Source organism: Cygnus atratus, chromosome 1, assembly GCF_013377495.2.
Source record: "Cygnus atratus isolate AKBS03 ecotype Queensland, Australia chromosome 1, CAtr_DNAZoo_HiC_assembly, whole genome shotgun sequence".
NCBI lineage: Eukaryota > Metazoa > Chordata > Aves > Anseriformes > Anatidae > Cygnus > Cygnus atratus.
In genome coordinates this window covers 75,534,731-75,547,317 of record NC_066362.1, presented here as the reverse complement: position 1 = coordinate 75,547,317, position 12,587 = coordinate 75,534,731, and positions in this window count along the sequence as shown.

Genomic DNA, 12,587 nt, shown 5'->3' with positions numbered 1-12,587 from the left:
CCACACCAGCCTTGTCGCCCTGATTTATGCTTGATTGCTACCAGAATAAAGCTACAATAACATAACTTCTCTATTTCTAAGAGCAAATAATGAAGTTAAACTGTAAACAGGTTGCAGTCCTTGCTTTGTAAAGGGAACTTGTGGTTGGTTTCTGTTGATAACATCTCACACTGAGGTGTGGCAAGCGAACTTCAGCTGTTAACTGTACGTTTTCCAGACTTATCTTTCTTCAACAGCAAATCGTGTTATGATTTATGGCTTTTAGAAGAGTGATGGTTTATTTAACCTAGCCGTGAACACAGCTAAGGCTGGGTGGGGTACCTGACAGCTGCGGCTTGCTTTGAAAACTCTCCCTGGTGCTGCAGCATCTGGTGCTGATCAGAAAATCTGAGTTCTGGAAGACATCAGCCCCAGCCTTAGTGAGAGGGATTGCTAAAATTATTTCTGCCCTCTTTGTGGCATGGAAGTGGGTTGTTACTTGGGATTATCCAGGCATTTAGTCTAACAAGTTTCTTACTACCATAAGGGACGTAAGGGAATGAGTACCTAAACAGTGCCCTGGATTCCCTGTGCTTGCTTCCTGTGGATACTCCAGAATTTGTGGCTCTTGGTACTGCAGCCTTGTGGTGTGAGATGCTATTCTGTGGTTTCAGTGTTGGGGTTGTGTGATGGGATGCTTTTGAACCAAATACCATGTGGTGGTGCACAATTGGTCTTGCTCACCCTGGCATCCCCTTCCATTTTCATCCCATGTTTAGACCTCGTTACAGTACTTGTGTTCTAGCCTGTGCCTAAAACCTGACCTCCTTGGTGGTAGGTCTTTTGCAGAGACCTATCACAGAACCCCACTGAGGTCAAGGGAACGGTCTTTCCTGGAAATGGGCTTGCAGGCTGTGTGGAGTGCTTGCAAGGAGACACCGCACTGCAGAACTTTTAACTGTCTCTTTGCTTGTGATTCATAGTGCTGACGTACTCAGGGACTCCTGTACCAGACACAATAGAGCCAGCTGTTGCACTTGCAGAAATGCATTGTTCTGGTATTTTAACTCTCCAGAAACATGCACTGAGGAGGGGAGCCTGTTGAGATTGGTTGCAAGGAGGCACCCCTCCTGGTTCTGACCACCCTGGCCTGTCCCCTAGAGGCGGATTCCTTTCTTTCAAAATCTTCAGGTCAGTGCTTTAAGAATACATCTTCAGGTCAGCCTCTTAGTCTAGAAGAGCAGCAATTTGAAACACTACAGACTGTGTAGTAGAGAGTGTGTTTAAACTGCTTGTGGTCACCTCTGCTGACAATTTTCAGGGGATACCCTAAGCACTGCTCTGTAAGACATCCTCGAGGGGCTTGCCAGGCTTTTTTCTCAAAAATGTTCCACCTTCCACAGAAGCACTCAAATTGTCATTAATCCATAAAGACAGACTGAGACCATGCAAATGTGGTTCGTGCTCCAGTATGAGTTCATATATATATATAAATATATATATATATATAAAAATTCACCACTCCAGAGCAACTTCAAACCCTAAAGTCAGGGCTCTGTACTGGGAGGTGAGTAACCTACATTCAAATCCCTCAAATCAGTCAAAATGGATCTCCTTATGTGAAATATAATATATAATAAACTTTGCGGCCAGACAGGGACTTTGATGTGCAGGGAAAAGATGAAGGAAAAGCCAGCAAAAGAGTATTCCAGCAAGTAAATGGGGATGTAGTAGTCCCTCGCTGATAATCAAATCCATGAATAACCCATTCGATTGAACTGTGTGCCTCAGTGACAAAGTGAAATGTCTGCATAGCTTCTTGTGACAGGAGAGGCATTCATTCTGAACCAGAATAAAGGGACAGAGAATTATTTTCTGTGACTAGGATGAAACAGCTAAGTATGGCTGTGACTGCCTCTGCTATTTCCCTTGCCATATTTTCACCTGCTTTTTCTCTGAAGAAGAGATTGCCCTGTCAACTTCATCTTTTTTCTATGTTCTTTTCATAGAAAAGATGGCCCTGTCAACTTCATCTCATGAGTGTCTGGCAAATCCAAATAAATGTAATTAAATATTAAGGAATTGGGCAAGCAGTGATGGAGTAAATACCACAGACCCTGTACAGATCTTGGGGTGAGATTTGTTTGACTGTGTTTAACAGATGCACACTGTTTACCTGATGATAAAGGTATACTTTAGAATAACCTTATTTTGGTAATTTGTTAGTTGATTTTGTTTTTGAAGTGGATGGTGGAAAGACTGATCTGAAAACAATCTGCTCTCGTTATCTGCAAAGAGGGGAGAGTATCAGCATTATTCTGGCACTGACACCCCATCTGGAGGGACAGGTGCTCTTCTTTGTCCATTCAAACACAGAGTTTTTCCTCAGAGCAGTAAGAAGAATTTTCCCTTGTGTCCTTCATTACAGGGGCTTTAAGCGGATCTACCCAATGAACCATGATACTGTTTCGTTTCATGCTGGCCATCACACACACATGAAACAATGCCAGCTTTGGGCAAAACCGGCCTTTGTTACCGGGGGCGTTAGTAAATGCACGCGGCGTGGCCAAGGACGGCACAAGCCCATCAAGAGACAAATCAGTCGAGCTCCCCAGTGTAGATAGATGGGGTCTGCGTCTCCACCACGCACCAGCTGTCCCAGAAAAAAAGGACCAGGGAGGCACTGGGGTGTACTGTAATTAGTTGGGGGTCTAATGAAGCAGGTGTGTCCTTTCGCCACCATTGATGGATGCACAAAGGCAACAAAGCTGCAGTGCGCTCTGGACAGCAGAGCAGGGGGGTGAAATCTGCAGTTTGCACAATTCCTGTCTGATGCTGGTTTTCCCCCACTCAGTGAGGTGCTGCCAGCTCACAGACAGCACAATCATACTCCTCAAGCAGTGAAACAATCAGGTTTTTAAAATCTGCAAGCCTCGATATTTCAAATGATTGAGGCCCATAATAAATGCACCTTGTGAAATGGGAATAAGTTTAAAAAAAGAGCCTGCATGACTGAAGGGTTGAGAGAGACAGAATATGTCAACAACATGCTTTAATTACTCTGTGTATTAGTTCCTCTGTCACTGCTAGAGCTTTCAGAAAACTAGCTCTAAAACTGTTCTTTATTTAGAGGGGGAAAAAAAAAAAAGCAGTCTAGGCTGACTCACAGGTGTCTGGAAAGGCCAGAATACTTGCCTCATTGCATGTTTCATCACTGTATTTTCAAGACTTTATTGTAGAATGATGTCACCCAGGGAAAATGTCATCTCACCAGAGCTGCCCAGAAGTTTGCCTTTATTAAGTAGGTTGAACAGTTCAGTCTGTTTTAATAGTTAAGCTGACCAGACATTTCTCACTAATCACAATGTTTTCCTTAATGTCTTCTTGGAGAAGCAATGGGACAGGGCTTTGGGGGACTTACGTCATTCCCAAGTCTACTATGTTTACCTACCACATAGATTTGTAGATATCCACTTTGACATATCAGTGCTAAAAATAGCTTCAGGTGCTACACAGGGAGATGGATAATCACAGCTGAAAGACTTCAGGGAGTTCTCAGATTCACTCCACAGACATTTAGATAGATACAATTCTTCTTTTCTTTTCTAAGGTTTGGATGGCTTGACCTAAATGCTTGTGTAACAGAGTTTAACCACAAAGCCCTTAGAAATAGTGAGCTGGATTAGGTAGCTAATTAAAATAAATAAATAAAGGAGAGTTAATGGAAGACAAAAGGCAAACCCTTCCTGGCTCTGTGCAGTCACCATATCATCCCCTAGAAAACTTCCCCCGACCTAAGGCTGCTGCTGCTGAGTGCAGCCAAGGAATCAAAGGGGGCCATCAGAGGAGGCTTAGGCCACCTCTGCTTCCAGCTGGTGGACTCGCCGCTTCCTCCCCACCTACCAGAGTCACCCCATGGTGCATTAAGGCCATTTGCTGGCTCATTGGAAATGCAGGCTCAAATGTTTCTAAATAGTCTCCAACCACTGGGAAAAAAAATAAAAGAAAATGATTATTCTAAACTGTGGTGTGCAATTAGACTAAAATTATTCTGAGTGTCAGAAGATGGTGGAGGCAAAAAGAGAGAGAAGAGGAACTTGCTGATAGATGATACATGAAATTAAATACTGCAGATACTACTCAATTGCTTGCTAGCTTACTCTTTCTGCATGTTGTCTCCTCGAAACATCATCCCTTCTACCTTTAAACCGAGCAGCTGGATTCACAACCCTGATCCCTAGGCAGAAAGACCAGAAAGTGCAGGAACAGTACTCCTCTACCCCGTCTTTCCCACATCCACTCTGCAAAGCTTTTTTGCTTCTTATTTTTGCCTGGCTTCAGTTGACCTCATGGACCTGGCATGGTCATCTTTCCAAAAGCCATTGGCCTGACTCCACTGCTCAAAACCCCGTCATGGTGCTATGTAAGCAGTGGTTTCTCCAGAAACACTGAGCCTCTGCCCAAGGGGAGAACCTTCCAGAGGAGATCAAGAACATGTCAGCTATGGGCTTTAACACACCTCTTGTCAGAGCTTGGGGAAGGGGATTCTTTACCAGAGGGACTTTGAGAAGGAAAGAAATCAGTAACAAAATCGTTTTGAATATTGACCTTCGTGTCTTCCCCTACACCCTTCCTCTTGTTTCCCCTTCTTCAGAAAGACTTATTTTTGCTTGTGAAGGCCCAAGCCTCCATGAGTGTATAGCTCCCTCCCCACTGAGATGGGTGCTGTGTGTGCAGTGGGGTACGGGATGGCAGTGATGTAAAACTGCTCCAATATGCGCTCGTGAAGCTCTGCCCCACCCCGTGGCTTCAGGCACAGTGTTTTCCTGATACAAAAATCTGCCAGCCTTGACCTATTTTGAACTCATTTCTTAAGAACACTGTCTCAGTTGATGCTGGTGGTTTCCAAAGCCTTTCAGGAAGTGTTTTAAGTGCAGTATATTAGGCTTCGCCTTCCCCATGGCCCTGATGCAGCACTTAATATGGGCACAACTTGATGTGTTAGTGCAAGGCCATTTTCTCCGAGTTACGCGTGCCTCTGCTGGGGAGCAATGGATCAGCCTCCTCCTCGTGCTCCCTGTCTGCCTCCAGACTTCCCGGAGAAACTAATGAGCCGAGCAAGGGACTAAATCAACTGAACCCAAGCTGTAGATTTCCTCAGGGAATGCTAGTGTCAGCTGGAGCTGTTGTAGCCAGCTGGGTTTGTTGGCCCTGATACTCCATGCAGCAAAATGCTTAGGGCCAGAACCGGTGAGACAAGTGTTACACACAGGTTTTACTGACTTTGATCCAGAAAGCAACAGGCATGTCAGGGTTTAAACTTCAAGTAATGAGTTAACACCTAAGTATGTTTTCCAGCATTATCCCTAAACATCCAAATCATTGCTATAGCTCTGTGCATGCAAATATGTATGCAGAGACACACATACCTATGTACAACATTTGTCTGGGAACAGACATTTGAAGTAGTATTTAACATACTGTTCTAAGTGTTACTGAAAGATGTTAAAGGATGCACAAGGAAATGGTACAGTGGGGGAGTTGAAGCTCCATCACTTGAGCTCTCACATTTATTACAAATTTCTCTGGGTTGTGCTGGCAAAGGACAGAGCAGGTGAGGATCATTGATCACGGATGGTTCATTCACTGCCTGCTCATCTGCCTCCCACCCCCTTGCCTTTCTTTTCTTGGATCCTTCTCTTCTTGTTCTTTTTTTTTTTTTTTTTTTTTTCCCTTCCCACTTGTCTCCTCACAGGATATGAGTAACTGCCACTGAAGTCAAACGGAGTTACTCACTTCCTCCATAAGGGAGCTCAGATCCCTAAAGCACACAGTCTGCAGAATCACATAAATATTTGCATGCCTGCCCTGGAGTGGGAATGAGCTCTGAGAGAACAGCCTTGTGAGGTTTCTTGCATTTCATGAGTTGAATCAGGTGGGAAAAAACACCAAAATCCTGCTTCTTTAAGTATTTTTGTTTCTGGAGAATGAACTTTTATACAGAAGTCTTTAAAAATTGACAATATTGAATACGTTATGTGGTTTCATGGAAAAAGGAGTGTGATCTTGTACGTATTTACTTTGAGGCTTCTTATCAGTTCTTGTTCTACCTACACTTCTTTGTCCAAGAAATTGTTTGGCTGCTTTCTAAAGATAAAAAATTACACCAAAAGTTCAGTGGGCACAAAGTTTTGTATTTACAAAAAAATGTATTACCAGAGTTATAAACATGATAAAATCTCACTGTTGGATCTGAATAGTCCCACACATCTGTGGTCTTCAGAGCTTCATAGGAACATCCTCAAGTACTCATCTGAACTTAAATCTCTGTGGTGTCTGCACAGGACAGACCGTAAAGCCCTGTAGAGTGAACTTTGTACTTCAGCCCAACTGACTGCATCTTTATATATTTACTCTATATAGCTTCCTCTTGACTTATGAACCTCTCTGAACCGTGGACTTACAGCCCCCTCTGAGAACACAGAGGAGCTGATATGAAGCCACAGCTACTGCTTGCTTCATATTGTGCTGTGTCTCCACGCAGCAGCCTGAAAATCTGGCTGATGATCACAGTAGGGGCTGCCTGAAGATAATGCTTCCTGCTACTGCATGTGCTTGTGGCAGAACTTCAAATAAATCTTTAACTCCAGGCCTTGTGTGAAAACTAGAGTTGAGAAAGACAACCTCTCGAGATGGTTCCTTACATGGGAAATTCCCATTTGGCCTGACCCAGCAGGCGATAAAACTCTTCAGCTTGTAGAAGCACTTGTGGTTATGTTTTTAAAGCTGAAATAGGCCCCATGAAAAAACACAGGCACCACAATTATTAAAAAAACATCCTCTCTTAGTGTCACTGGGTCACATGCTGAACTGCAAGGACAAAGCAGGTGATTTTCAGTCCTACAGAAACCCAAGGATTTCTCTGTCAGGCTGCAGGCTTCAGTTCTGCACTGCCGCAGCTCAGCTTTCTGCCCCCGGCCCAGCAAGCTTCACTCCAAGATACCTGTCTCCTTTTTCATCTTTTTAAGATTTTGTTTCTGTGTTTCTGCAGTGTTTGCTGCCCTGAATGCAAGTGACTGTTGAGAGGTCTCTGAACAGAAACCTGAATTTTGCCACCACTGCGAGCAAGATCAAGATCTTTGGGGCTCAGACACAAAGAATGATGCTGCCCCTCTCCCTGTCCCTCCGCAGTGCCATAAGAAAAGCAATACAGTCATGTGTGGGCTCAGGGGGAAAAAGAAGCAGTACAAAATTTATGTGTCATTTGCCATTCAGATAAGGCTAATATCTCACCTGCTGAAGCCAAAGGCAAACCCCAGTATCTGCACAGAGCACAGAAATGAAACAGCAGTTTCAGTGTAAGAGAGACTTAAAAGCATGGTGTCTGGAAGAAACATATACCACCAAAATATTTCTCTTTTATTCCTGGTTTCACAAAAAAAAAAAAAAAAAAAAGTGAGATAATGAAACAGCTGTGTCAGAAACCGCAGGTGTTCATAAGAGTTTTTGTGCTCTAACAGGTTGCTCCCCTAGAGAAACACCTTGGGATTCCTGCAGATCCAGTTGGGGTTCATTGTACCTCTGGCAGGGAGAGGAGACAAAGACGGAACAAGAAGGCTGTGGCCCCCATCACCCACGAGATCCGGCAGAGATGCCAAGCAGTCGCCTGGGAGAGTTCAACAAATGTGAAAATGCTGCTGCTGGGCTCGTGTCTGGGGATTTTTTCCAAAGGAGGGAAGGCTTCTCATGGAGTTGCCTCCACAGAGTCCCCTTTTGCTGTCATCTCTTTGCTCACTCGCTTGTGCAGCCTGGGGTGCATTGTCTTTCAGATCAGCACCTGGTGTGGTTGATGGTGAAAAGCTTTGTTTCAGCTTATAGGGAACACTGTCAGGCCACCAAAACCTCTGCTGTAAGCACTGCCAGGGGAAGCAAAAGATTGAAAGGGGAGGGAGCTGGCTCCAGCCTTTCCTCATCCTGCCCAGTGCTGCCAGGTCAGAGCTGAGCAGCGCTTGCAGCGCAGCACAGAGGTTTTCACACCTCTTCCTTCCCCCCAGGGTTAAACCCCAGCCTCGAGGAAGCCAGAGGCTGAAGAACTACCAGCCCTCCACCACCTTATCGTGCCAGTGCCTACACTGATGGCCACTGTTGGCCTCAAAAAAAAGGCTCCTCAAGAAATCTTGCGATCTCCCTTTTTAGAGGTTAATCAGACTAGTCCTTTTCCTGGCACAAAACCATATTAAAAACAAAAGTCTTGGAAAAGTCATCACAGGATTTTTTTTTTCTTGGGGGAGGAAGGAGAGCCACCCGGTTGGCAAACACTGATTGTTTTTTCCCTCCTAAAAACATTATTTCTTTGCTTTAGTTCTTGCTATGTTTCAAACCCTTGAAATAAAGACCTCTTCAGTATTATTTATCATCAAACACTAAAGAGTTTTCTCTGCTCCACAGTGCTGTTTGTTGGTCGTATCTCTGACGAGTTTAAAGCACAGCAGAGAAGGAGGCTGGAAGGGACAAGGGAAGTGGCAGGAAAGAGAATTAAAAGGATCCAAGGGAGATGGTGCATTTTGAGGATCCAAGAACTCCTGAATTTCAATAATCCTGTCTCTGCCACAAGTTAGCTAGCTAGGTTACAGGGGAAGAGAAAGGACCACTGAACTCAGGCTATATGCAGTTGTTTACATTGAGAAAAGCAATAACTGAGAACAAATAGAAGGCAAAGAGTTGGGGAAGCACTGGGGAGTGAAGATGTCTGTGTTGAAGACGTGATTCTCTAGCTCCTTTGGGGAGAAACCAGGAAAATGGTATTTCTGACACTTCACAGAAACGTATCAGTACAGCCAAAATGTTTGATTTTATATTCTTATTATTTCTGAAGAAGAAGACCTGTGGGACAAACCTCTGCTAGGTTTTCTCTGTGAGAAAGAAGAGTGCCTTTGTATATGCATGTGTGTGTGTATACATATAGCCACAAGCCTAATTTCTTTTTAAGCTCGAAGGTCACCATTAAGCAAAGATCACGGCCACAATATTAAGTTATATTTAGGTACCAAAACAGAACAAAGGAACAGGATAGTCTGTATTTTTTCAGTGTCTGTGACACTTTTATTACCGATTTATTACTGCTGTCCTATGGGAAAGTCACTGAAGCATACATTATTATTCTCCACACCATCTTCATTCCCCATGCTTCAAAACCAGTTAAATGCAAAATTCCAGATTAGCAGTGGAAATGTCTGCACATGTCTGTAGTGGTTTTTCTTCTAGCCCACCATTTGTCACTGTCTGGAAGATGAAGTGGGGTCAAGCTGCTACTTGACCTTATGCTTTTTCTTCTTGCAATTCTTGTCTCAGACCAGCAACGTGGGCAAAACCCTATCCGTCTTTCTGCTTATCAATTTGTTTTCATTCTCCTTTTTCAAAGTCATTATCAAGCCGCCACAAGAGTTACCGATATTTGCTGAAGCATCCATAACCCGATTGTCTCCACCCAACCCCTTCCCGTGCTGGTTCAGCCGGTGCTCTACACGTTCCAGCCTTGGACAGAATCAGTTAATGACATGGCTACTACTGAAGAAGCATGCCCAATGAGAAAATTCATTGAAGTCAAGAGTGCACTGCCAGAAAGGCAAATGAATACTGTTTTACTGGTGATGGAGGATGACAGGTGAGTGCTTGCCAGAAGGCTGTACCCTGCACAGCCGTGCTTGCTTGCTTCCGCAGCTCTGAAGCTGTCTGGGTCATCATATCCACACAGCTTCTTCCTTGAAGTGAGGAAGAAGATAGTGCATAACTGCTAGTGAAATGGCAGCAACTACAACAGCCAGGTGTTGACCTGTCTACAACAAATGCTGGCTTGCTGCAGTTCAGGTTGTTTCTCTTTTGATGTACTCTTGTTTGTTAATTCTGTTTATCTGAAGATGGACCCAAGCAGCCCTGGTCATCACATCACAGCAGTGTCACAGGGAATCCTTCCCAGCTGCATGTGGAAACCTGCAAGGCTTTGAGGAATGCCTAAAATCCATACGAAGCCCCAGGGGTCAAGGAAAGTGCTCGGCTTGACCTGAGTGGTATTTCATTCAGTTTGCAGCTATGGCACTGCGATTCAGATTTCAGATTTACTGAGCAAAGGAGTCCATGTGCATCCCCCCTTCGGAGAGGCTGCCTGACAGCTCCATAGGGTAACAATACTGATGCTGCCAATCCCTCACATGGATTGGAAACCACCAGAAAACGTGGCTATATTCCTGCTAAAGCAGATACTTGAGCAAGTAGCATCTGGACTTTCAGTTTACATTTTTGTGTGCCATCTTACCACATGTCAAGCTGCCCTCAAAACCAACCTGTCCTAGTAAACACTGCATCGGTCTTTGCTGCTATGTTTTGCTCTCTTTCTTGTATTTGTATAAATACATCCAAAGTCATTGCTACCCAAAAGCTCTTCTGGATTAGTCAAGAATCTGGGGTAAGGTCCCTTCACTGCACCACAGCTGACTTGCCTGCCACACCTCTCCTGTTACATTCCCGAACCACCTTTTCACACACATGATGGGCACTCTCAGAGCTGGGTTTGGGGCTTTTGATCTTGATACTTCAAGATCTGAAATTTTAGGAAGAAGACTGAGAAGTGACATGGTAGCTTTCTGTGATCTGAATATGGGACTGCAGGTAAGACTACATCTTAAGGCTGCCTTGTATCATTAGGTAAAGGAAGCAGAAATAAAGTGGGTTTGGCTGTGCCTTTAGTTGGCCAGATGTTTGTAATTCATATAAATGCAGTCACCCTTTCTGATAGGAATGGCACCCTTCCCTTCACTCTGCAATCTGCTCCTGTGCTTCTGGGAACCTGTAAAAACATGACAAAGGTCATGCATTTCACTCTGCTTTTGCTGGGAGATAACACCCTGAGCTGACTCTGTCACACCTGCATTATCCCTGCTGCCCTCAGAGCTGAGCCTGTACCTGTAAGAAGGGCCCATCCCTGATTTTCTGGAAAATATCAGCCACTTAATAATTTGTCCTCTCAAGGAGACTTTTCTAATCCAAAAAAAATTCAGTGCAATGACAATGACAAGATGTGCTCCTGTTTCTCTCCTGTTTCCCTGTTTGTACTGCACAAGAGGTGACCTCAGGTTCACCAGGAAAAACGGTGCTCTTAGTCATCTTGCTGACGTTTTCTGAGACATTGGCCCAATACCATCTACTAAATGTAGGCTGGCTAGGTCCCTGTATCAGAATAAAAGCCTCAGCTCTGGTCTTTAACCTGAATTCCCCTTTTTTTAACAAGTAATGTAGAAAATGCTGCTTACATAGGAGGGCAATTCCAATTCTCTTTTTGTCCAGGCTGGAGTTTCAGTGCATGTAAGTGGTGACCCTGGAAGATGTGCAAGCTGCCACGTATTCCTGAGGGATGATGACCCTTTGCTGGCCTCCACATCCTTGTGTGAGTACAGCCTCTCTTCTTGGCTCTGATGGCACCAACAATTTGGTAGAGCCTTTGGTTATCCTGCCTACCTTGGGCTAAGATCGTATTGGGATGTCACTCTGGGGCCAACCTGTTTAGACACTTCATGGACAAGCGGGTTAAGGAACTCCTAGGAGCTGATGCAGCTCTTGACTTGCACCTAAGCAGTGCATAGCATTTACAGAGGCCAAAATATATGCAGATACGCTCAGCTTCAGAAAGGGGAACTGTATTAAAATGAGGAAGCATTTTAAAAGAAATTAAAAGGGGCAGCTAGGAGAAGTCCTACAAGCAGCACAAAGGTTGCTGAGGGATGTCATGTTGGTAGCACAGTGCTGGTACACGCCACCTTTTCAGAAAGGCTCGAAAAAAGGGCTAAGGGTAGCCAGCTTTGTTACGCAGCAGAGCAGGAAAAGGCATTAGGAAGAAGTTCAAAAAGCTGAAGGCTTGTCCGAGGGGAGAAAACAGAAATAATCATAAACTCTGTCAGATTAAATGCAAAAATGCAATAAGAATGGCCAAAGAGAAGGACTTTGAAGAAGAAATTTAAAATATATATACCCAAAATAATATAAATATATATATATTTATATACATATTTATATGCCATATATATTTATTTATATGCCAGGCACGCACAGTCCAAACGGTTCCTTCAATGTGTTGAAGATAATTTTCTGACACAGGTGGTGGAGGAGCCAACGAGGCAGGGGGTGCTTCTGGACCTTGTTCTTACCAACAGGGATGGGCTTGTTAGGGATGTGAAGGCTGGGGCCAGCTTGGGATGCAGCGATCATGAGATGGTGGAGTTCAAGATGGAACTTGGTGGAAGAAGTAAGGCAAAAAGTAGGATTGCTACCCTGGACTTCTGGAGAGCCAATTTCGACCTCTTCCGGGACCTACTTGGGGGTATCTCATGGGCTAGATTGCTAGAAGGCAAGGGTGCTTGTGAGAGCTGGGCAACCTTTAAACAGTACTTCTTCCGAGTTCAGGATCGGTGCATCCCTAAGAGCAGGAAATCAGGGAAGGGGGGCAGGAGACCTGCGTGGATGAACAAGGAGCTCATCGACAAGATCAAAAGGAAGAGGAAGGTCTATGAAATGTGGAAAAAGGGCCTGTCCCTTTGGGAGGAGTATAGGAGTGTTGT